Source organism: Vulpes vulpes, chromosome 9 (assembly GCF_048418805.1).
Source record: "Vulpes vulpes isolate BD-2025 chromosome 9, VulVul3, whole genome shotgun sequence".
Classification (NCBI taxonomy): Eukaryota; Metazoa; Chordata; class Mammalia; order Carnivora; family Canidae; genus Vulpes; species Vulpes vulpes.
The window spans coordinates 80,445,879-80,468,754 of NC_132788.1; the positions used below are offsets into that span (position 1 = coordinate 80,445,879).

Here is a 22,876-nt window from a genome sequence, read left to right on the forward strand (position 1 = left end):
TCTTCTCTAAAGCCAGGGCTCTGCTCTCTTCTGCATGTGGGGCTGGCAGGCAAGGACCCTTTAACCATGCTCCCTCTAGTGAAATACTTAGAGCCTGTCATGAATACTTCTATTCCAGCAGGGGGAGAACAGTGGAAGGAGGAAATTGAATTCAGCTCAGTGTCTGGCATTGCTGACAATTAAGTACAAAATCAGAAGTAATAAGGATAGCCACAAAGGTTTGGAAACTTAAAGAGGAAGGTAATACACTTTTTAAAGATTTAACCTGTACACATATTCATTCTACAAGCTGTGTCCATTGCTAAAAACTTCAAAATTTTGAACTTTTTTGTTTTCTTAATCATATGCATAAGTTACAGACAAGTTCTCCCAAAGAAACATTCACCAGTAACAGCAAACTGTTTGGAGGAAGAGACAATTTAAAAATACAAAATAGGGGATCCCTGGGTGGCTCAGCGATTTAGCGCCTGCCTTTGGCCCGGGGCACGATCCTGGAGTCCCGGGATCGAGTCCCATGTTGGGCTCCCGGCTTAGAGCCTGCTTCTCCCTCCTCCTGTGTCTCTGCCTCTCTCTCTCTTCTCTCTCTCTATGTCTATCATAAATAAATAAATAAGTAAGTAAATATATAAATAAATCTTTTTTAAAGAGACATAACCCAATTTATAAATAAATAAATAATAAATAAATGAATAAATAAATAAATAAATAAATAAATGAATAAATAAATAAATAAATAAAATAATAGGGGCACCTGGGTGGCTCAGTAAGTTAAGTATCTGCCTTCAGTTCAAGTCGTGGTCCCTGGTCCTGAAATCAGCCCCATGTCAGACTCTCTGCTCATCAGGGAGTCTGCTCCTCCCTCTCCCTCTGCCCCTGCTTGTGCTGTCTCTAACTCTTTCTCTCTCAAATAAATAAAATCTTTAAAAACACACACACACACACACACACACACACACAAAACAGTAAGTCTTAACTTTAAACTAACTAAAGACCAAATGTTTCTAGGGATTTAATACTGGCCTGTAATTTTAAACTTGATTGAAAAATCTTCATTTAGAGCCTTTAAATGGTTTTAAAGAGAGAGATAGAATAAAAAGTTATGGGAAAAAAAATGAAAAGTCAGACCAGCATTTAGCTATAAAAAGAGGCTGACTATATAGTTAAAGTTCTAGTGCACTGCTTCAGATGCAATAAAATGCAAAGCTTAAACAAACTTTTAAAAATAGTTTCCTAAGTCTTCTTTGTACTGATACAGTTTTCACTGAAGTGACTGTAAATACCACCACATTACAGGCCCAGCAGTTAAGAACATGAGTTCTAGAGCTGATATGCCCAAGTTAAATCCCTGTGCTACCTCTTACTAGCTGTGTAACTCTGAGTAAACTATTTAACCTCTCTGTACCTGTTCCCTGTTTATTTACAATTTATTTTACAAATAAAATTTGTAAAACAGGAGTATCCACTTTATGAGGACTATTAGGAAACCTCATAGTGCAAAAGCACCCTGTTAGTGTTAGCGATTCTTATTAATACTGGGTCTGTCACACAGAAAGCCCCAATTTTCATCTATTCATGCTATACTATCAGGTCAGTCTTGCAGAATGAAGAAATGCTTTAGTTATGTCAGTCCTCGCTCTGACAGTTTCAGGGGCTCCCCACCGACAACAAAATTCAATCAAAACTTCTAGCACTCAAGGTCCTCTAAAGTTGGTTGCATCTCACCATGTCTACAGTGTTCCCTCCAACAGGTACTCTACAATCCAGCCAAAATGACCAATCTATAGCTTCAAACATGCTCCAGCACCCAAGCTTTGTTCAGAGAGGTCACTATTTATATTACTTTGCCTCCCTTGGCTTAAATCTTACTATTCAATCAAGTCCCTACTCAAACTCCCATTTCTTTAACAAAATCTTTCCTGATCCCTCACACTAAGCAAATGAGAACTCCTCTCCATCTCCAAATCACAGGACTTCATGGACTAGGGGGTTCAGAGTACATGCTCTGAAATCAAGGTGGCAATGAAATCTATGTGTGGTCTTCCCAGGGACCAAATGTCTGCATTCCCAACATAAGGGTGTCATGGGAGCTCAGACCCTACCTACCCACAGACTGCAGATGTGTGGTGACTGGTTCCCAAAGCTAGGCAGCAAAATGCCTTGAGGCTGAACTCTAAGGCTAACAGAGCAGGTGTGTTAGTACAAGAAGGAAAGTACAACTCTTTCTTCCCCCTCTCCTCAGCAAAGTTCCAGCTCTGAGCAGAGTCCTAGATCCCACAAATACCACCCCCCTGACTTTTCCCCATTCTTTGTATGCACCCTGATCCCATAGCCATTTGGGTCTGTATTGCTTCCCAAATAACTGCTCCACAAAGACTTTCATCCCCTGTCTACCTCCAAAATAAAATGTTCCTTTTCTTAGTGGACATAAATGGCATGCGGATTAACTATTTTTTCACTAAACATGTAAAGGAATGAATATAGTTTTCTGTTTTCAACAATATGTTTTAATCCTAACATATATTCTCTCATATAGAAGGGGAGACCTTAACCCAGATGACTTTCTAGATGTAATGGTCCCTAAACCATTCTTCCTAGGAACACACAACTACTGCATCTCTAAGGCCATTTTGATATTAAATGCCACAATCTATGAAAGAAGGCAAAGTTTCTGACATTTTAACCTATTTAACCTATTTTAACCTTTCTTTTGATCAATGTAAAACCCGCAGGACTCTTCTCCACTTTCTGCCACAGCCTCCTCCCCACCAAACTGCTCTAAGTAAAGGAACTCCAGGAGCAGAAAAAAACAAAATTGCTACTGGTGAGAAATCTACCTTTCCTACTTTCCAGAGCCTCCTGCCTCTCTCCACTTTAGAAAACAGGTATTTTCACAAAACATCTGGATATTTCCACATGGTTTCTGTGAGGACTGGAAACAGAGCACCAATCACATGTAAGTGGTGACTTATCAGGTATTTCTTAAAAACAGAGCCAAATAAGTAAATTGGGCTTCACCCAAACCATTAAATCTTTGCACTTCAAAGAACACCTTCAAGAAGGTAAAAAAGATAACCCACAGGGAGAAAGTTTTTGCAAATCACTTATCTAATACGAGACTTGTACCCTGAATATATAAAGAACTCTTGGGCAGCCCGGGTCGCTCAGCAGTTTAGCGCTGCCTTTGGCCCAGGGCGTGATCCTGGAGACCCGGGATTGAGTCCTATGTCAGGCTCCCTGCATGGAGCCTGCTTCTCCCTCTGCCTGTGTCTCTGCCTCTCTCTCTCTCTCTCTCTCTCTCTCTCACATTCTCTCTGTCTCTCATGAATAAATAAATAAAATCTTAAAAAAAAAAATAACTCTTGCAACTCAAGAAAAAAAGGGGAGCAAATAATTCAATTTTTAAAATTGGTGAAGAATCTCAACAGACATTTGTCCAAAAAGATAACATAACCAACAAGCAAATGAAAATATCCAATATCATTTATCATTAGAGAAATACATATAAAATCCACAATGTGATTCCAATTCCCAATCATTAGGATGTTGATTATCAAAACAAAACAGAAAATAACAAGTCTTGGCAAAGATATGGGAAAATTGGAATTCCTGTACATTGCTGGTAGGACCGTAAAATGGTACAATCCACATTGAAAACAGTCTGACAGTGCCTCAGAGAGTTAAATACAGACTTACAATAAGATTCTATAATTCTACTTCTAGGTATACTCAAAATATCTAAAGCAGGGACTCAGAGACTTGTTCATCAATGTTCATAACAGCTTTACTTACAACAGCTAAAAGATAGAAGCAATCCAAGTGCCCATCAACTGACAGACGAATAAAATTGTACACATCCACACAATGGACTATTATTCAGCAATTAAAAGGAGTAAAGTACTGATACCCTACAACATGGATGTGTCTCAAAACCAAGCTAAGTAAAAGAATCCAGATGCAAAAGGCCACATATAATATGATTCCATTTATATAAAATATTCACAATAGGCAAATCTGTAGAAACAGAAAACAAATGAGTGGCTCTCAGGACCGAAGGGTCCTGAGTAGTACTACTTAATGGAAACAGGGTTCTCCTTTGGGAGTGATGAAAATGTTTAGACCTAGAAAGGTGGCAGTTATATAACATTATGAATATATTAAAAACTATTAAATGGGTAAATCCGTGGTATTTGATTCATATTTCAATAAGATTATTTTTTTTGGGGGGGGGGACGCCTGGTTGGCTCAGTTGGTTAAGTGTCTGCCTTCAGCTTACATCATGATCACTGGGTCCTGGGATCAAGTCCTTGCTCAGCAGGGAGTCTGCTTCTCCCTCTACCTCAGTCCCTTCCCCTGCTCATGTTCTCTCGAGAACACACACACACACTCTCTCTCTCAAATAGTCTTTTTAAAAATATTTTTTAAAAAAAAAGCCAGCATTAAACTTGGAAAATTTCACACAGAATTCCAGATTGACTTCTGAGAAATCTCTATGATCTCACACATTGGCCACAAGTTCCCTCAGGACAACCATCAGTGGGAGCTAAAACTTGTCTTGGAGCCCATCTCTGCCACTGCCTAATTCTGGACCTTAACAGGACAGGTTTTGTCTCTGCCTCAGTTAGCTCCTCTGTAAAAGGAGGATTGTAACAGTATCTACATTTCATCTCTGCAGTATCATAACAGTATTCTACCTTATCAAGTGTTATAAGGAGTCAATTTTAAGTAATATGCTTAGAACAGCACCTGTCACATAACTGTAACACTTAACTCATTGTTAGCTATTTTATATTTTGTGATACCTCATCCTTTTTATAATATAAATAGCATTTGCTTTTCATTTTTTGTTTTTACAAATCAAAGTATAGCATATAATGTAGCAGTCCAAAAGAAATGGAAAGACAGTCGTAAAATTTTTTAAAAGCAACATACAAAATACTGTCCACAATATGTGCTTATTTTTGTGTAACAGTAATAATGATGAGGATGACAAGTCTATACAAAGAAAACAGTCTAGATAACTCTGGACTTATGGGGAACAAGGAAGGAAAGAATGTAATTAAAGGGACTTTTTATTAACATACATATTCATATAATGTTTCGATCATTCCAGTTTTATTAGAATATAATTAACATAACATTATGTAAGTTTAAGATGTACATATTTTGACATACTTATTGCAAAATGATTGCCACAAAAAGGTTAGTTGACACATTCCATCTGCTCACATAGGTACCTTAATTTTTTTTTAACAACAACCTTTTACAAGATCAGGAACTATAATATGGATATTTTTTCAAGGAGAAACTCTAATTTTGTTTGAGACCTCTGTAGGATTGTCACAAAATTCTACTGCTGGGATTCCCAAAGCACCAGGCTCTCTTCAGTCTCATTCTTTCTCATGAAATATATGCAGCTATGTTTTACAGCTGCCAGTAAAAGAGATTCTGAACTCCTTGGTTCAGCAGGCAACACCTTTCATTACCTGGCTCAACACCCTTTTACCAGCTTTATCACCTATCAGTCCCCCTTACAAAGGCTCCTCTTGAGCTGAACAGGACCTAAAATATACATGCCTCAAATGTTTTTCTGCATGCCATTCTTTTTTTTTTTTTAATTGAGGTAAAATTCACATAACATAAAATTCACAATTTTAACCATTTTAAAGTGTATAACGTAGTGGCATTTAGTATATTCACAGGGTGCTACATCATCACTATGTGGCTCTGGAGCTTTTTCACCACCCCAAAAGGAAACCCTGCACCCATTAAGCAGTCAGTCACTCCCCATCTCCCATCCCTCCCCCAGCCCCTAGAAACCACATCTGTTTTTGTCTCAATAGATTTGCCTATATTGGATATTTCACATAATTAAAACCACACAATATGTGGCCTTTTGTGTCTGGTTTCTCTCAGCATAATGTTTTCAAGATTCATCTATGCTGGAGCACGTATCTATAATTTATTCCTCTTTATGGCTAAAGAGCCCACTGTGCGGATGTACCCCACTTTCTTCTTCCATTCATCAGCGATGAGTATTTGGGTTGTTGCCACCTCTCAGCTACCACGAACAGTTGCATGCCATTATCTTTCCCTTCCTTCAGTTTTACCTGCTAAACAAAGTCAAGCCCTCACCTGAGTTTCAGATCAACTCCAACCACCCCCCCCCCTTCCACCATCAATCAGCCTGTCCGAAGTTCTCCTCTTTTCTGAATGCCTTCTCTACTTCTATAGGTGACATAGCAAACTTCCAGCACATGGCAGAGCCCCCACGGACTTATTTAGGTTTATTCAAACTGTTTTCTTAAATTAGTTGCTAACACTGAAAAACTCATGAAAAATAATTGAAATCGAGTTCAGTTCCCTTAAAAATTTGCCTGGATTATTACACTAACCACAGCTGAACTGGTTTTTACCCCTGCCCCCTAGAGCCTATCTCAATAGCATGGCCGCAGCAGTTTTATTAAAACAGAAGTCAGAGCAAGTCATTCCTCTACTCAGAGCCTTCCAATGGCCTCCCACTCCTCACAGAATAAAAGCCACGGCCCGCTGGATGGCCTTGAACCTGACTTGATTTCCCACTTTCTGCCTGCCCACGAACTCCAGCCCTCACCCTTCTTGGTCAGCCCAGGAGGCTCCTGCTTTAGGCCTTTGCACGGAATGCGCAGGTCTCGCCTTCCCAAAGAGCCTACCCAGACCACCCTAATTTAACACTGCAGTGCCACCCCCTCATCAGCACACCTGGTTCTCATTACCCTGACCTGCTTTGTCTAACCAATTATCATCATCTAGTATAACATATTTACTTACTTACTAGACTTTCTATTATCTGCTTCTTTCCATGAAAAAGTAGGTGGCACAATGGCAGGGACTTTTATCCCTTTGATTTACTAATTAATCCCCAATGCCCAGAGAGCACAGAATGACATAGGTGGGCACTCAAAAAACATTTGTTGAATGGGTATTGGGTCTATAATCTGCTGGCACTGAAAAGAGGCTGCCCTTTAAAACTGTCCATGATTTTGACAGTTCCTTCCAATTCTACCTGGCCCATTTCATTCCTCTACCTGTCTGGACCTGAGTCTGTCACACTTCTTCCTACAGACTTGAGTTTGTTACACTTCTTCCTTCCCTGCCCCTGGTCATTGACTTCCTGGTATCAAATTAATCTTTCCATCTGAATGTTATTCAAAAAAGGATGTCATAATTGTAGCCTGTGAAAACCACCTCTTAGTCTCTTGTCTTCCTGAAGGACAATCCCTCTGCTCATAACAACTCAATAAACAACTCAGATTAAAAAGCTCAATAAACAACTACAGATTAAAAAGATCCTTTAGCATTTCTGTCAAATGTGTTTTCTCCCCACCTTCCCCACCCTAACCCAACCTCCACCACTACCAGTTGCTCACTACCATCTAGGAAAACGCTGCTTCTTTCTTGTCTGGTACTTCCCAGACATTCCACAATGAATGCCATCCTTTGTGATGACTTTGATGATCCCTGAAGGGTACTTTTGAATCGCTGGCCTTCCAGCTTTAGGTCAGAAAATTTTAAGGCCTCTTTTAAAGGTAGGGACTCCAGAGCTATCCAGTCACTTGTTCTAAGTACCTAAACAGAACTGCTACATCCTTCCTGAAGCTCCTGTTTCTGTTGGTAATGTTCAAAATGTTATCTTTGAAGATTCATGGTCATGTTGTTCAAAATGTTTCCATCTCTGCTACAGTTGCCTAAACCTGATTAAAGCACTGCATTTTTTGCCTAAATATACAAGCTGACCAATTTCAGAAGCTGAAACACCTTTGGTCTTCACTTTTTGAATCATGTTCAGTTTTAACCCTCAGCAACTCATCTTAAACTACTTAAACTTAAGCTCCCTATTCCTTTCAGGAGTAGATGGAAAGGTGGATTTTTTTTTCCTTCTTTTTTCACAGTATGTAAAACTTAGCACCCTCCTCTTCAAATAGTAAATGCACAACTGCAAATATGTAGTAAGAAACTCAATTAATAGTGATCTAGGACGGCTCATGAGCACACACTGCCTGGCAGTCTAGGCAAAGGCACGAGGCCCATGTGGCTGAAGAACTCCTGCTTATTTTAGAATTTGCTTAGGACCTTCCCAACTCTGAGTAGCTGGTTCTAGATTGCTTGCAGACAGAGAAAACAGGAGTGAGGAAAAACAGAACTGAAGAGAAACACAAGGGCATGCCTTTGGACAAATGGTTAGGAAAAGGTAGATATGGACAGAGGGTAGGAAATATTCCTATATCCAAAATCCTCCTACAGTGTTGATAAGTGGAGGATGGTTACTTAGCACTTTTTCTTTTGACAAACACACACCAAATTATATTGTACTCTTAAATTCATTGAAACTTCATATTCAGGGTTATACTGAAGATCTTACTCAGATACCCTGAATTTTAAAAACTATCATCCTTTTATAAAAGTCAAACTCTATTATAACCAGAAGCATTGCATTTATTTGTCTGTGCTATGTTGGGATAGCCAGTTACCTTTACTTTGGAGGGCAGGCCAAAAATCCTAATCGATTTACCAGTGGATCTTCATCTGCTGTGATTGTGGAAGCTCTTTCTTCTTAATTCTGTTCAGATCTACAAAAACAGAAAAGGAAAAAAAGGATGAAACAATGGATAAAGCTAATCAGAAATCTACAATCTCATTAGTTGCCAGATGTTCCAAAATTATTATGTGTTTTGAAATGCCAAAGTGTTAAAATTAGAGGCACTTTACCAATTTTACAACAAATGCAATTCAGTTGTGTGTTTGTGGGGTTTTTTTTACAGTGAATTTAATTGGCTATATTTACAATAACGTAAGAACAAATGACTATTCAATGTGTACATAGAGTCAGCCTCCTGGGGCTTAAAATTATTGTGTATGATTTGCCACTAATGACTTTTCACTTAATTTTTGAAATGGTTATTCAGAAAGTCTGCTCCTATGAAACCTGTCAGTATCACAAATTTAAAACATACACACAGACACACACACACACACACACACACACACACGCTGAATGAAATTACTATTTGGAGAGCTCACTCTACCCTTTATTATTCAGCAATTTAAAAAAGCAATTCATAACACTACAAATAGAAAGCAAAAATTCAATTAAACCATTCTCCTAAAAAGCACAAGGGAATTATGTGTTCCATCATGCACATATTTTCATACATATGCACACATACATATTTCAAGTAGAATGTGGCTACTATTAAAATTAATTTGGAGAGGAGCATGGAGTTAAGGAATCAAGAGAGTGAAGGTTAACAAATTAGAGTTAGAAAGCCAGTTTTCAAGTTTGACATGCAGCACAAGAGAAAGAACGGCAAATATAGGTAATGACACAGCTATGAAGCAGATGCTGTTAGGGTGTAGAGCACAAGGCAGGCTTACTTCATAAGAAAAATTCACTATTAATACATTTTTCTTCCTATAATCCTCACAAGCTATATACCAAGGTTGGGTGGCAAGAAGATTGTTTTGTTTAACTTTTATTTACTTTCATATACTCTGAGATAGTAAGCCAAACATTTCTATGGTCTGAGACATCAGATAATAAAGCATCTCTGAAAGTCAGCAGTTGAAATTCTGTGCCATGTTTCAAACATTTATTCATAATTATCTTTACTGGCTCTAAGTTATTCGTGGATCACATCCATTCCCTCTCCCTTTTTAAAACAGTTTCAGTTTCATTCACCCACAAAATGTTATTCAGTAATGTAAGCGTTCAGTAATCATTCCTCCAATCTTTATAAGCCAGATGTGTCTCTTCTCTAGATTTCTAATTCCTTCCTAGTCCCCTATCTTTTAAAATTTTTCTCTGATTTCCATTTTAGTGTTCTTTTTCTGCCTTATTTCCAATAAAAGCCACTATCTAGCTTAACATGTCTGTCCAGAGCCAAAATTCGTTTCTTTGCATCCTAAACACTTTACAGCTATGCAAAATCACTCAAAGGAAGCTACAAATTACCAGGATAGACAGCCAATAAAGATGTTATGTTAGAGATAACCATTCAGCCCGCTGACAGTGATTCCTTCAGAGTAGACTGGAGATGGAACAACACTGGCAGCAGATTAAACTCTGTGCTTGATAGGATTTCATTAGGTCAAGCTATTTTTCCATTTTCCATCAGGACACTCCAGGCATATCTCCAAAGTATCCAAGGAAGTCATCAGATTTTGGGTGCCATGAAATCGCCCCCAAGATAGCATTTACCTTTAAAAGAATTCCTCATTTACTAGCCTGCATACCTTAAAAATGCTTTAAGGGAGACTCTATTCTTAGAGGGAAAAAAAGGTAGTGGCGTTACTAAAAATAAGCAGTTAAAAATAGTAACTCCTCTTAGAATGGGGGCAGAAAGACAACTATCGTATGTTTGTATTATGTTCTTTTTTATCTTCACAAGAATACTATTCTCAAAAGAGCTGTTGTTATGATCCTCATTTTACTAGCAAGGGAACAGACTGAGAGGTCATAATTTGTTCAAGATTACCCAGTAAATAAACGGTTTGGAATTGGAACTAGAATGGAGGCCTATGATGTAATTTAGTTCCCTTACCAGTACACCATACTGTCTAAACAGCAACTTAATTTTGTTTTGCAAAGACAAAGAAATTGTTTAAGGGGAAAACTGAAGAGCATGTTCTAAGAATAGAAACATAAAACTGGACAGCTTTTATTCATTCACCACCTAATATGTAACAAATAGTCAATAAATATAATTTTTAATAAGATAATTTTTAAATGACTGAGATGGGAGAGAAAGAAATAAGAAAGATATAAGGGTGCCTGGGTGGCTCAGTCAGTTAAGCATCTGACTCCTGGTTTTGGCTCAGGTCATGATCATGGGGTCCTGGGATTGAGCCCCACATCAGACTCCACATTTAGCAGGGGAATCTGCTTGAAATTCTTTCCAAAATAAATAAATGTATCTTTTAAAAAAGAAAAAAAAAAAAAGATGTAACTTGAGTTTCTCCGAAGTCTTGAGAATCATAAATCTATTTACTCTTTTTTTTAGGAGCAGGGGGCAAGATTACAGAAGATGCCTTTCTTCTAAGAGCTGCCTAGCCCATGGTGATCCTTTTTCTAACTACTATGTAATTCTCAACTCTATGCCAAATGGTATTTATATTATGCAACTCCAAACTCCTCCTTTGTTTTGGCCAAAGTTGGACACATGACCTAATCTGAGACATTCCATTTGTTCTCCTTGGAACTAGAATTGGAATGAAGAGGGTCTACTCTGGTCTAGGCTGCAAGCTACCCCCATGCACTCTCAGTCTATAGGAAAAAGCCAGTCAGCAAAGGAAGAATAAACACAGTGCTCAGAACAAATCTAACCTAGGAGGCCACTAAATCCCAGAGGACAGAAAGGGAACCAGTTCCTGTCAGGGATGGGTCTTGGACTTCCCTGTCTCAGGTATGGTCTTCCAGAGGCCCAAAGCATTTCCTTCCCAAAGGGTTTAAGAATTCACGGACCTATAAAGTAAAAGGCTCCCTCTTCTGAGCTTAAATGTTTTTTAATTGATTCTTGATAAGTGCAACAAAAATAATCTTGCTCAAGACAGCAAAAACTTTTGTTTTTAAAAGGGCAGATATCACCAGAATTTGTTGTAAAAGAAGGTACTGTGGAATGCCCAAGGGTTTCGAAAAGTCCTTTCATTACCTTTAAACAGAGAAAAGTCCACACTGTTACATGAGCAGTGTTATATCAACATTTATAGAGAAAAGGCCTTATTTTCTAGAACATTTTTATGTACTTTTAAGACTCTGAGAGCCTCGCTGTAATCTGGATCACTTATTGTACAGTCAAGTATGTCAAAATTAAACAAAAATGCCCTAGCCATGATAGAAGAAAGAAAAGCAGGCCGATCTGAGTCACTCTTGTATCAAAGCATAACATGAATTTTTTTATTTCTTAAACCTTCTTAAAATCTAGGGGCTTGAACCCCTAAGCACCCTAGGTGCTTGGAAAGGGCACAAAAGGGAAAAGAACAGAGTAGAGAGGGCCCTGCAAGGAGGATAATGCAAGTTCTAACTGGAGGGAAGGCCAGCTCCAATCTCTCCATTTTGCGCATGGAAAGACTAACAACCAACAGAGGTGTGCCCCATTTATTTACTCAATAAAAACGTGCTGAGCATGTGCTCCATGTCAGGTGCCATGCCTGGCACCAGAGCAACTCCATGTATAACCTCTGGGCTATCCTCTACTCTTTGACCCTCACTACAAACAAAGTCCACAGGCCTAAAACAGTGTCACTGTCTCTATTACTTTAGTGATCTTAGGGGAAAAAAGGAACTTGTTGCTAATATTTAAAAGGTGGGAAGATTCACATAAAATTCCACATTTCCTTTTTCTCTTGGAAAGTTAAAAAATGTGGCCACCGGGGCCAGCTCTCCTGAGTGGGGATAACTGGCTGATGCTGTCATGGGATGCCCCTTGCCACTCCCTGGGTACCTTCTTTTCAAAGTTCCCACCTGGCTGCATCACTCATTTTCCTTATACACCTATCTCCTCCTGTGTGTGACTGTTTAGCCTATGATGTTATCCTCAGGCTCTTTTACATGAAACACCACAGACCAAACATTTCCAAATCAGATTGCATGTTATCTGTAATTATTCAGCAATATGAATTAGTACGGCCCTGAGTTTACTCATTCTCTTCCTTGCTTTCACCCTGACAGGCTTTTTCCCTGTCAAAGCAAATTTAAAGATGAAACTCTATACTCCACACAATCTGACTTCTCAATGGTGCTAGACGTCCACCTCTTCAAAGACCAGCTGAAGTTCTCCCACTTACTGAGCTACAGGGTCTGCTCTCAAGGTCACTCCACTAAACACACAACTGCTAAACCAGGAGCTGAAATCACTTACTAGTAAGGACTCCAACACCTCTGGCCTAGGTTTCAAGGAGACATTTTAGTGTCCACAGTTAGTCATAAGGCTTTCTTGAACCTCCATGAAACTCCATTAAAGCCTCCATTTTCTGTCAGTGCTTGGCACCAGAACATTTCCATACACATTCAGCCCTTCTCAGGAAAGATTTCAATATAGCCATTTCTCACTTCCCTTGCCATTTCAGGTCACATGGCTCTCCCATCTCAAGCCCCATCTTTCCCAGGCTTCACTGACAGGGCTCTCCTTCCATTTGGCTGAGGGGTAAGCCATTTGTCCATCAAGCATAACTATAGTACACTATTTCACCATTAGCTGAAGGAGAAACAAAAATATAATTGTCAATAATTCCCTAGGTTGTGTAAAACGTTTGCTCAAGCCAGTAGATTTGCAGGTCTAAAGCAGAGTCCAGTAACAGTGGCTGACATTCACTAAGCACTACTTGCCAAGTGCCCAGTTTCAACACAGTAAACCCTTTAAATACATTCTCACCTAATCCTCCCGGTTCTATGATGTAACAACTTTTACTATCCTCCTTTACCAGAAAAAGATACTGAGACTTGTGAGATGAGGCCCCAAAGGGGTAGAACTGTGGCAACTGCATACTAAAGTGGAGCTGAAAACCATTCCTTCTACTGCTACCCTGCACAGCAATTCTTACCTCTTTCCTCCACACTTGCTGTTCCTGCCATCCTAAACTACTTCCTACCTTCCAAGTAACTCCCATCCAGCCTTTAAAACAAACTCTGATAAACCTCTTCAGGTCATCACACCTACATCCCTAAGTGGGCTTCTTAGAGGCAGGGTCTGCAACATTTCACCCTCGTACCCCCAGGGCCTGATATTCTAAGTGTTAATGCCTGCTGAATAGAATTGAATTCAATGAAACCACTGGGTCTGACAAGCTACCCAACTACTCAAGATAATGTGGGCCTGGGGTGGGATGTTCCCGCCTTGCTGAGAATTTGCGATTAGGCCTGAGCAATACATAGCTGTTGTGGCATCTACCCTCACTCTTCCCAACCAAGACCACCTATAGACAAAAAAGGGGAAGGAAGGATGAAAAGTAAAGTCCATGATGCCTACTGTCCTCTTGACAGGGCAATAAAAAGTCTGTGGTGTTGACAGGGAAAAGGGAGGCCTGTGAGGGACAGAAGGGGTTTCTCCCCCAATATCTGCCAGGGGGACATCAATCTCCTGATCCTGGAGTAGGGTTATAGAATTCTAAAATCCACATAAATATACTCAGTCAAATCATTCTTTGCTACTCTAACACAGTCCTTTAGGAATGATGTCAAATAAATGAACAGCTAGCAAGTATTTAACTCTGGAGGCATACTTATTAACACTACCAATAACAGTAACAACTTTTACTGAGTGTCTATTCTGGGCCAGCCCCTGTGCTAAGTACTTTACATGCACTGTCCTGTTTAATTTTCACCACAGCCCTATGAAGAATGTTAAGAAGTGAGGAAATGGAGGTATAAAGTAGTTAAATGGCTTGCCTAAAGGTCACTACCAAATGGCTCACAATAGAGGCAGTTCCTAGTGCAATAAATATGTAATTTTTATCAACAATGCCTGCAGGGTTTTTTTGTTTGTTTCGTTTTGTTTGCTTGAACATTTCTACCCTTCCTCCTTAAGTAAGGCCACGTAAATAAAAGCAGGCGGGGCTACCTACTGCAACTTTTACTAGCTTCTCTAAAAGATCCAGGCAAAGTCCTTCCTCTTCTGTTAAGCCTTTTAAATATTATTTGTGATAAAGATTGCCAATGCCAACCTATATCCACATTCTTCATCTTCCTGAACACACAATTAGACTACATTTCCCAATTTCCATTGCAGTAAGATGTAGCTATGTGAGTCCTAAAATATGAAGAGAGATGTTGGGTTCCACTTCTAGGCTTGACCCATGTAATAAACCTCTTTGTTTTGATCCTCAGTCTCTCATAACCTAGGTTAGTAAAATGGAGAGGGCTCCAAGCCCCTAGAGGAGGACAGAGCCACAAAACTTCAACCCTTAATAACTAGGTAGAAAAGAGCCTCCTTGCCAACCCATACTGAGCTGTGACCTGAGAGAGAAATGAACATGTATTAAGCTACTAAAGTTTTAGGTAGCAATAGTCAGGCCACCCTAATACAGTATTAGTATTGTTGCCTAATAAGGCTTTTACTTACACAGTTTATTCATTTCTCACTGTGAGGTAGGTATCATCTGCATTTTATAAGTGACAGAACTAAGGGTCAGAGATCAATAATCTTGTCCTCCTCTGAACAACTACAGCATTTACAATCTGAAGGATCTATTTGGTAATTACTTATGGATTGCCTTATTATATATGTTGGCAGATTGGTAGGGCATTGATGGGTAGGGCAGTTTTCACTCCTATAGTTAGCTGATTTTTTCTTCTACTTATAACTGGTTTTCCAGAGAGCTGTTAATGGGTGGGGTAGGTCCTATATCCCTATACTCCATATCACTTCACACATTGCCTCATGAACATACAAATTAATCTAAAAATCTATATTCTTTAAATTATCTACTTATATATAAATTAACATACATATACCTTAATAGATACATAATATATAACATATACATTTTGTTAGGGCAGAAGGGCTCTTTTTTTTTTTTAATTTTTTTTAATTTTTTATTTATTTATGATAGTCACAGAGAGAGAGAGAGAGGCAGAGACACAGGCGGAGGGAGAAGCAGGCTCCATGCACCGGGAGCCCGACGTGGGATTCGATCCCGGGTCTCCAGGATGGCGCCCTGGGCCAAAGGCAGGCGCCAAACCGCCGCGCCACCCAGGGATCCCGGGCAGAAGGGCTCTTAAATAAATCTGACCAAGAAGGGCAGCCCAGGTGGCTCAGTGGTTTAGCGCCACCTTTGGCCCGGGGCATGATCCTGGGGTCCCGGGATCGAGTCCTACATCAGGCTCCCTGCATGGAACCTGTTTCTCCCTCTGCCTGTGTCTCTGCCTCTCTCTCTCTCTCTCTCTCTCTCTCTCTCTCTCTGATTAATAAATAAATAAAATCTTTAAAAAAATCTGATCAAGAAAATTGTCTTATGTGCTACAGAGCTACTTACTACATTTTTACAGTGCCTGGCATACAGCTGATGATCAATAAATGATGGCTTCCCTCTTCCTCTATCCCAACCACTACTTCAAGTACAATCATGCTGCTTGATGAAAATAAGGATGATCAGAAGAAAATGTTAAAGTGGTAGGGAGGGGATCCCTGGGTGGCGCAGCGGTCTGGCGCCTGCCCTTGGCCCAGGGCGCGATCCTGGAGACCTGGGATCGAATCCCACATCGGGCTCCCGGTGCATGGAGCCTGCTTCTCCCTCTGCCTGTGTCTCTGCCTCTCTGTCTCTCTCTGTGTGACTATCATGAATAAATAAATAAAATCTTAAAAAAAATAAAAATAAAAAAAAAATAAAGTGGTAGGGAGCCTGGTGCCTCAGTGGTTTAGGCCTCTGACTTTGGCTCAGGTCATGATCTCAGGGTCCTGCGATTGAGCTCCCTGTTCAGCAAAGAGTTTGCTTCTCCCTCTCCCTTTCCCTCTGCCCCTCCCCTCACTCCAGCTCACATGCTGGCACTCTCTCTCTCCTTCTCTTTAAATAAATAAATAAATAAGTAAGTAAGTAAATAATAAAATCTTTTAAAAAGAAAAAATGTTAAAGTGGTAAGTAGAGGTTGATTTTAACTACAAAGAATAGTTTCCTATGGGGAGGAAGACTAAAACATTAGGAACTAGAGCCAAATGAAAATCAATTGCCAATTACAAGAGTATCTCATTTATAAAAATCTGTTCTGACACGGTCTTCAGAAACATGAATTCTGGGCAAGCCAACCGGTGAGTGCTCACATCTCCCCTTCATTGCTAGTGAGCTGCAGAATGGTGCTTGAGGACTCACCTTCTATTTGCTCAGTTCATAGGTCTGGCCATATGGGATTCCCTAGAGCCATGATATCATTATTCGTAGCAAAACACTAATGTGTCCTACAGCATCTAGCATATTTTTTATATTTTGTTAGAAAACAACATACAGTCATCTGAGGAAGATTTGTTCCTTCTGAGGCTGTTTGTTCCCATCCTTCATCTACCACAGTAAGACAGTATTAACAAGATGCAGACACGGGCCTTCATATGGTGACATTTCACACTAACCACATACAGAAGGTCCCGGACTTAACAATGTTTTGACTTAATGATTTTTCAACTTTACAATGGTGTGAAAGTAATACACATTCAGTAGAAACCATACTTACAATTTTGGATTTGGATCTTTTCCCAGGCTAGCTATATGTGGTATGACACTCTCGTGATGCTGGGCAGCAGCAGCACCACAGCTTCCAGTCAGCTATGCAATCATGAGGGTCAACAACCCACACACTGACAACCATTCTGTACCTATAGTCATTCTGGTTTTCACTATCAACACGATATTCAATGAACTACATGAGATAGTAACATTTTCTTATAAAATAGGCTTTATGTTAGATGATTTTGCACAACGGTAGGCTAATATAAGCAGGTTTAAGGTATACTGGGCTGAGTAAGCCATGTTAAGTGAGTTAGACCTTTTTTTTTTTTTTTTTTAATATTTTAGGTAATCTCTACACCCAACATGGGGCTCAAACTCACAACCCTGAAATCAAGAGTCACATGCTCTACCAACATTCTACTGACAGCCAAGAACCCCAGGTTAGGTGTTTGTTTTTTGTTTGTTTGTTTGTTTTTAAGATTTTATTTATTCATTCAAGAGAGACACAGAGAGAGGCAGAGACATAGGCTAAAGGAGAAGCAGACTCCCTATGGGGAACCTGATGTGGAAATCGTGGAAATCGATCCCAGGACCCCGGGATCGAGATCTGAGCTGAAGGCAGACACTCAACCGCTGAGCCACCCACGTGCCCCAGGTTAGGTGTTTTAAATGCATCTTGGAACAACTTATGATGGGTTTATTGGGACATAACCCCATTATAAGTCGAGGAAGATCTAGCAATTCTCTTTCATTATCTAATTAATGTAAATATTTAAATTGCTGTTCATGCAAATATCATGTCCCAAAGAGTCTCTCTCTGCAAAGCTCTTTCAAGAAGAAATGAACACAAATGAGTGTCACTTTATTTGGTAAAACTAAAGTATACACTTGGTTTTCTTACTCCTGCTCGGTAAACAGTTGCAATATTTAACTTGCTGATGGAATGGGCTTTTCCCGGGGTAATTTTCCCTTTAACGTTGCCGTATCATCTGTAACAGTAGGCAATAAGGTTAATGCTATAATCAGCTATTACCTCGGTACATACGACTTTAGCTGCTGTTCAAATATAGCAACAGAGTATAGGACAACCAAGCAAGAAAAGTACAGGTTTGAAAATTAGTGAATCAACCTCTGGACAACAACTTATTTTAAAATAAATATGTTTTTAAATGTTTAACATTGATGCTCTTTTTAAAATAAAATTCTTTTAAAAATGAATGAAAAATGCCAATCTCAAAAAATCACATTTATGTAACATTCCCAAAATGACAAAATTAGAGTTGGAGCACAGATTAGTGGTTGCCAGGAGTTAGGGACTATATGGGTAACATGAATGACTAAAACCATTAGAGGACAGCATCAGGAGATTTTTGTGGTGCTGGAATAGCTCTGTATCTTGTTTGTGGTAGTGGTTATACAAATCTACATGAGATAAAATTACACAGAACTACACACATACTCTATACCAATGTCACTTTCCCAGTTTTGGTATTGAATTGTAGTTGGGAAAGATGTAACTTATGGGAGAAACTGGGGGAAGAGTAACCAGGTCCTCTCTGAACTGTCTTTGCAACCTGTGAATCTTTAATTATTTCAAAATAAAAAGTCAAAAATAACTAAAAGTATGTTAGATTATAAACAGACTTCAAAGAATAATTTATGCAACCTATAAGATTAAATAAAACCCAAGCCTGTGCAATTATTTTTTTATCATCTGATTTTCCATTTGGTATACAAACTACAGATAATCTTAATAGAGGCAAGAGTAGAAATGAAGTAGGTTTTTTAATTGGTTTTGCTGTCAGGATGGTTACTGTTCATGACAATGTGAGTAACATCAAGCACTTGGGCAGCAAATATCTGGACTTTTTACAAAAGGCAAGTAGTACACAATGTAAAAAAAATACAAATATATTTTAAGGCTTATCTTAAAATCCATTAAAGACATTAAAAAAATAAAAAGCAAAAAAAAAATCATGGAACGGCATACTTGAAACTTAAAAATAAAAAACATATTTTGTGATTTCTGTATGCTAATGAAGATAATCTGCAAAATACATTAGACTCAAAGTGATTACCAAACAAGAGATTTTTTTTTTTTAATGTACACATGGGAATAGTTTCTACAATTCAAATTATCTCTGGCTAAATTCATATAAATTGCTGTAATACACCAATAATAAATAAAAGACAAAAAGAATTCCAGAAGCCGGGAGATGCAAATGAAACAAAGCCAGTACAAGTTATTCTCACTAGGGTTTTAGACAGAAATCTTTTTATCACTGATTAAATGTAACATTCTGGGACTACATCAAAAACATGACTCTCTGATTCCATGTATCTCACACCTAAGCTGGCTCCACACTGGCTCATCATAACTCGGAATCTAAAGAGAGGCTGGCAGCACTTCATAAATACCTTCCTGTTCGCTCCTTTCTACAGTGATGCAATTTGACCTACATTTCCAGTGCCCATTGAAACTTCATAGGAGGGGGAAGAGGAGAGTTTTTCATTTCTCCTACCCTCTGATTAACTAGGACAGCAAATGCCACTCAGGGGACTGCTACCGGGCAGAAGGGGAAAAAAAGTCATGCCGGTAGAAAATTCCACAGGAGAACATTTAAAAATCCTGCATTCTCTGATTCTGCAAATAAACTGTCATGGCTTTACAAGATGACAGCAAAGAAGAGTTGTCCCACTTTACACCATAATCAGCCTAGAACACCAAGGGCTTTTATTTACTTTAGGCTCCCAGCATGATGAAAATTAAACTTGAACTACAGACTCTTGTCCTTGCCACCATCTTTTTGTAAAAATAAGCTTTCAATTTTAGAATGATGCTAAGTTTACAGAGAGTTGTAAAGACTCTACATTGTTCCTATATACCCTACACCCCGTTTCCCCTATTGTTAACCTCTCCCGTTGGTGTGCTACATTTGTCACAACTAATGAACCAATATTGACACATTATTAAGTCCATACTTTATTCAGATTTCCTTAGTTTTTGCCTAATGTTCTTTTTCTGTTCCAGAATCCCATCCAGGATATCACGTTACATTTAGTTGTCATATCTCTTTACTCCTTTTCAGACTGACAATTTCTCATACCTTTTTGATGACCCTGACAGCAGTTTTGAGGAGTACTAGTTAAATATTTATAGAAAATCTCAATTTTCCAAAGGTTTTCTCAAGATTCTAATGGGATTATTAGTTTTGAGGAGGAAGACCACAGAGGTAAAGTGCCATTCTCATTACATCATATCAAGTGTACACTTATCATTGTTCATGCTAACTTGATCATCTGGCTGGGGTAGTGTTTGTCAAGTTTCTCCACTGAAAAGTTTCACACGCCCTTTCCATACTATTCTCTTTGGAAGGATGTCATTAAGCACAGCCCACATTTAAGGGATGGATAGTTATGTTTCACCTCCTTTTGGAGGATTATTGACACTAATCATTGGAATTCTTCTACATGGAAGATTTATCTATTCTTTCCTATTTGCTTACCCATTCATTTATTTACATCTGTATGGACACACATATTTTCCTTTTATATTAATGTTTTATTATATTTTTACATATTTATATTACCATTATTACATATTATATGTATATTGATTGTATCTTTTATTTATCTTTATTTTATATTTTATATCTTGAGTTACAATTTTTTTTTTAAGATTTTATTTATTTATTCATTCATAGAGACACAGAGAGAGAGGGGCAGAGGAACAGGCAGAGGGAGAAAGGCTCCATGCAGGGAGCCGGATGTGGGACTCCATCTAAGGTCCCCAGGATCACACCCCAGGCTGCAGGTGGCACCAAACCGCTGCGCCACGCTGCGCCACCAGGGTTCCCCGTGAGTTACAATTTTAAATGATATTATTTGTTTAAATTGTCCCACCTTTGACCCACTAGGAGCTCTTTCAGGCTCCTGTGTTCACTTGACATACCCCATTATTGTGTGTTTTGTGTTTTGTTTTAACACTTTGGTGCTTTCTGGGATTAGAAGATGCTCCAGGCTCAACTTGCTTATTCCCTGCCCCCGCCATAGAATTAAGTCATGTCTGGTTCATTTTACTGGAGAATGGAACTAGAAACCAAGGTCTGGGGATCCCTGAGTGGCTCAGAGGTTGAGTGCCTGTCTTCAGCCCAGGGTGTGATCCTGGGGCCCGGGATCAAGTCCCATGTCAGGCTCCCCGTATGGAGCCTGTTTCTCCCTCTGCCCATGTCTCTGCCACTCTCTCTTTCTCTCTGTCTCTCATGAATAAATAAATAAAATCTTAAAAAAAAAAAAAAAGAAAGAAAGAAACCAAGGTCTGGGCATTGGGTCTTACCAGAGTCTTTGAATGTTTTACACTTTAAAATTTCTACACATAAACTACTTCTGTAACAAATTAATATAATTACTTCTTTAAGTATCTTGATTATGTACTCTAACATGATAAATCATAGAGAATACTTAGTAATCAAACTACCATCTGACTGGCCACGTTTCAGTTTTGATATGTCCAATAAATGCCTCACCATAATGAAGTTCCCCCTCCCCCACAAAAATAAGATTTTTTTTCTGTTGTTATGGGGGAGGGAGAAGAAGTCTAGATTTATTTTTTTTTTAAAGATTTTATTTATTTATTCACGACAGACACAGAGAGAGAGAGAGAGAGGGGCAGAGGCACAGGCTCCATGCAGGGAGCCTGACGTGGGACTCCCTAGTCTTCAGGATCAGGCCCTGAGCTGAAGGCGGCACTAAACCACTGAACCACCCAGGCTGCCCAGAAATCTACATTTAAATGCAGCATGCTTGCTGCTCTACGCAAGAAGGTCTCCTCTCCTTCCTCCTTCATTACCATTACATGGTTTGCCAACCCTGAATTACCTGAACTAAAGGAAAATACAAATACAGTTGGATCTGGCTTTGAAATACATTAGTGATGAGTTGTGACAGCAACTACACCTTCCTATTTATGGTTTGTTTATTTTAACATTACACATAGCTTTTCTTCGTTGAAACTAAACTAATTGGGGATGCCTGGGTGGCTCAGTGGTTTAGCGCCTGCCTTTGGCCCAGGATGTGGTGGTCCTGGAGTTCGGGGATTGAGTCCCACATCAGGCTCCCTGCATGGAGCCTGCTTCTCCCTCTGCCTGTGTTTCTGCTTCTGTCTCATGAATAAATAAAGTCTTAAAAAAAAAAAAAAAACTAAACTCATTAACCCAACACAAGGACAGAGCCAGGAGCTTCTTAAGCAGTGGGGGCACCTAGAGGGAAGCAAATATATTTCTGTAGATAACAACTCTACAGACAGGAGTCAATCCCCTGCAACACACACAGGAAAATTCGTCACCTCAGACTCTAACCGTTAGTCTGTGTAAACATGCTCTGCTAATAAAATCTTTAGTGACCTCAGATTTGTTTTTTGGGGTTCTTTTTTAGTAGAAAACAGGCTGGGGCCAGCCCCTAATACTGCTTTTCTCTGTCATCCTTTTCTCACTCATTCTGATTAAGATTTATAGTCCATAAATATTTCCTTGAGCCTCTACTATGTACTAGGCAGCACACTATGCCTGGTGCTTTCAATTAATCCAATAGACTAGAAAAACAATTAAGAGCCCTAGTTCCCATTTTTACCTCCAGCAGAGCTGCTGAAATTGCTGGAAAGTAAGTCAGCCTTTTACAATGCTAAAGGAAC

The 22,876-nt window shown here is 39.2% G+C and overlaps 1 protein-coding gene across 1 annotated transcript in view; it reads right to left on the reverse strand.

The window, feature by feature from the left end:
- ATXN7 (ataxin 7) overlaps positions 1-22,876 on the reverse strand; it is a 136,820-nt gene that overhangs the window by 95,393 nt on the left and 18,551 nt on the right. The window contains exon 2 of the mRNA XM_072720520.1: positions 8,508-8,606. The gene's annotated coding sequence lies outside the window, so the exon portion shown is untranslated. The remainder of the gene's footprint in view (positions 1-8,507; positions 8,607-22,876) is intronic.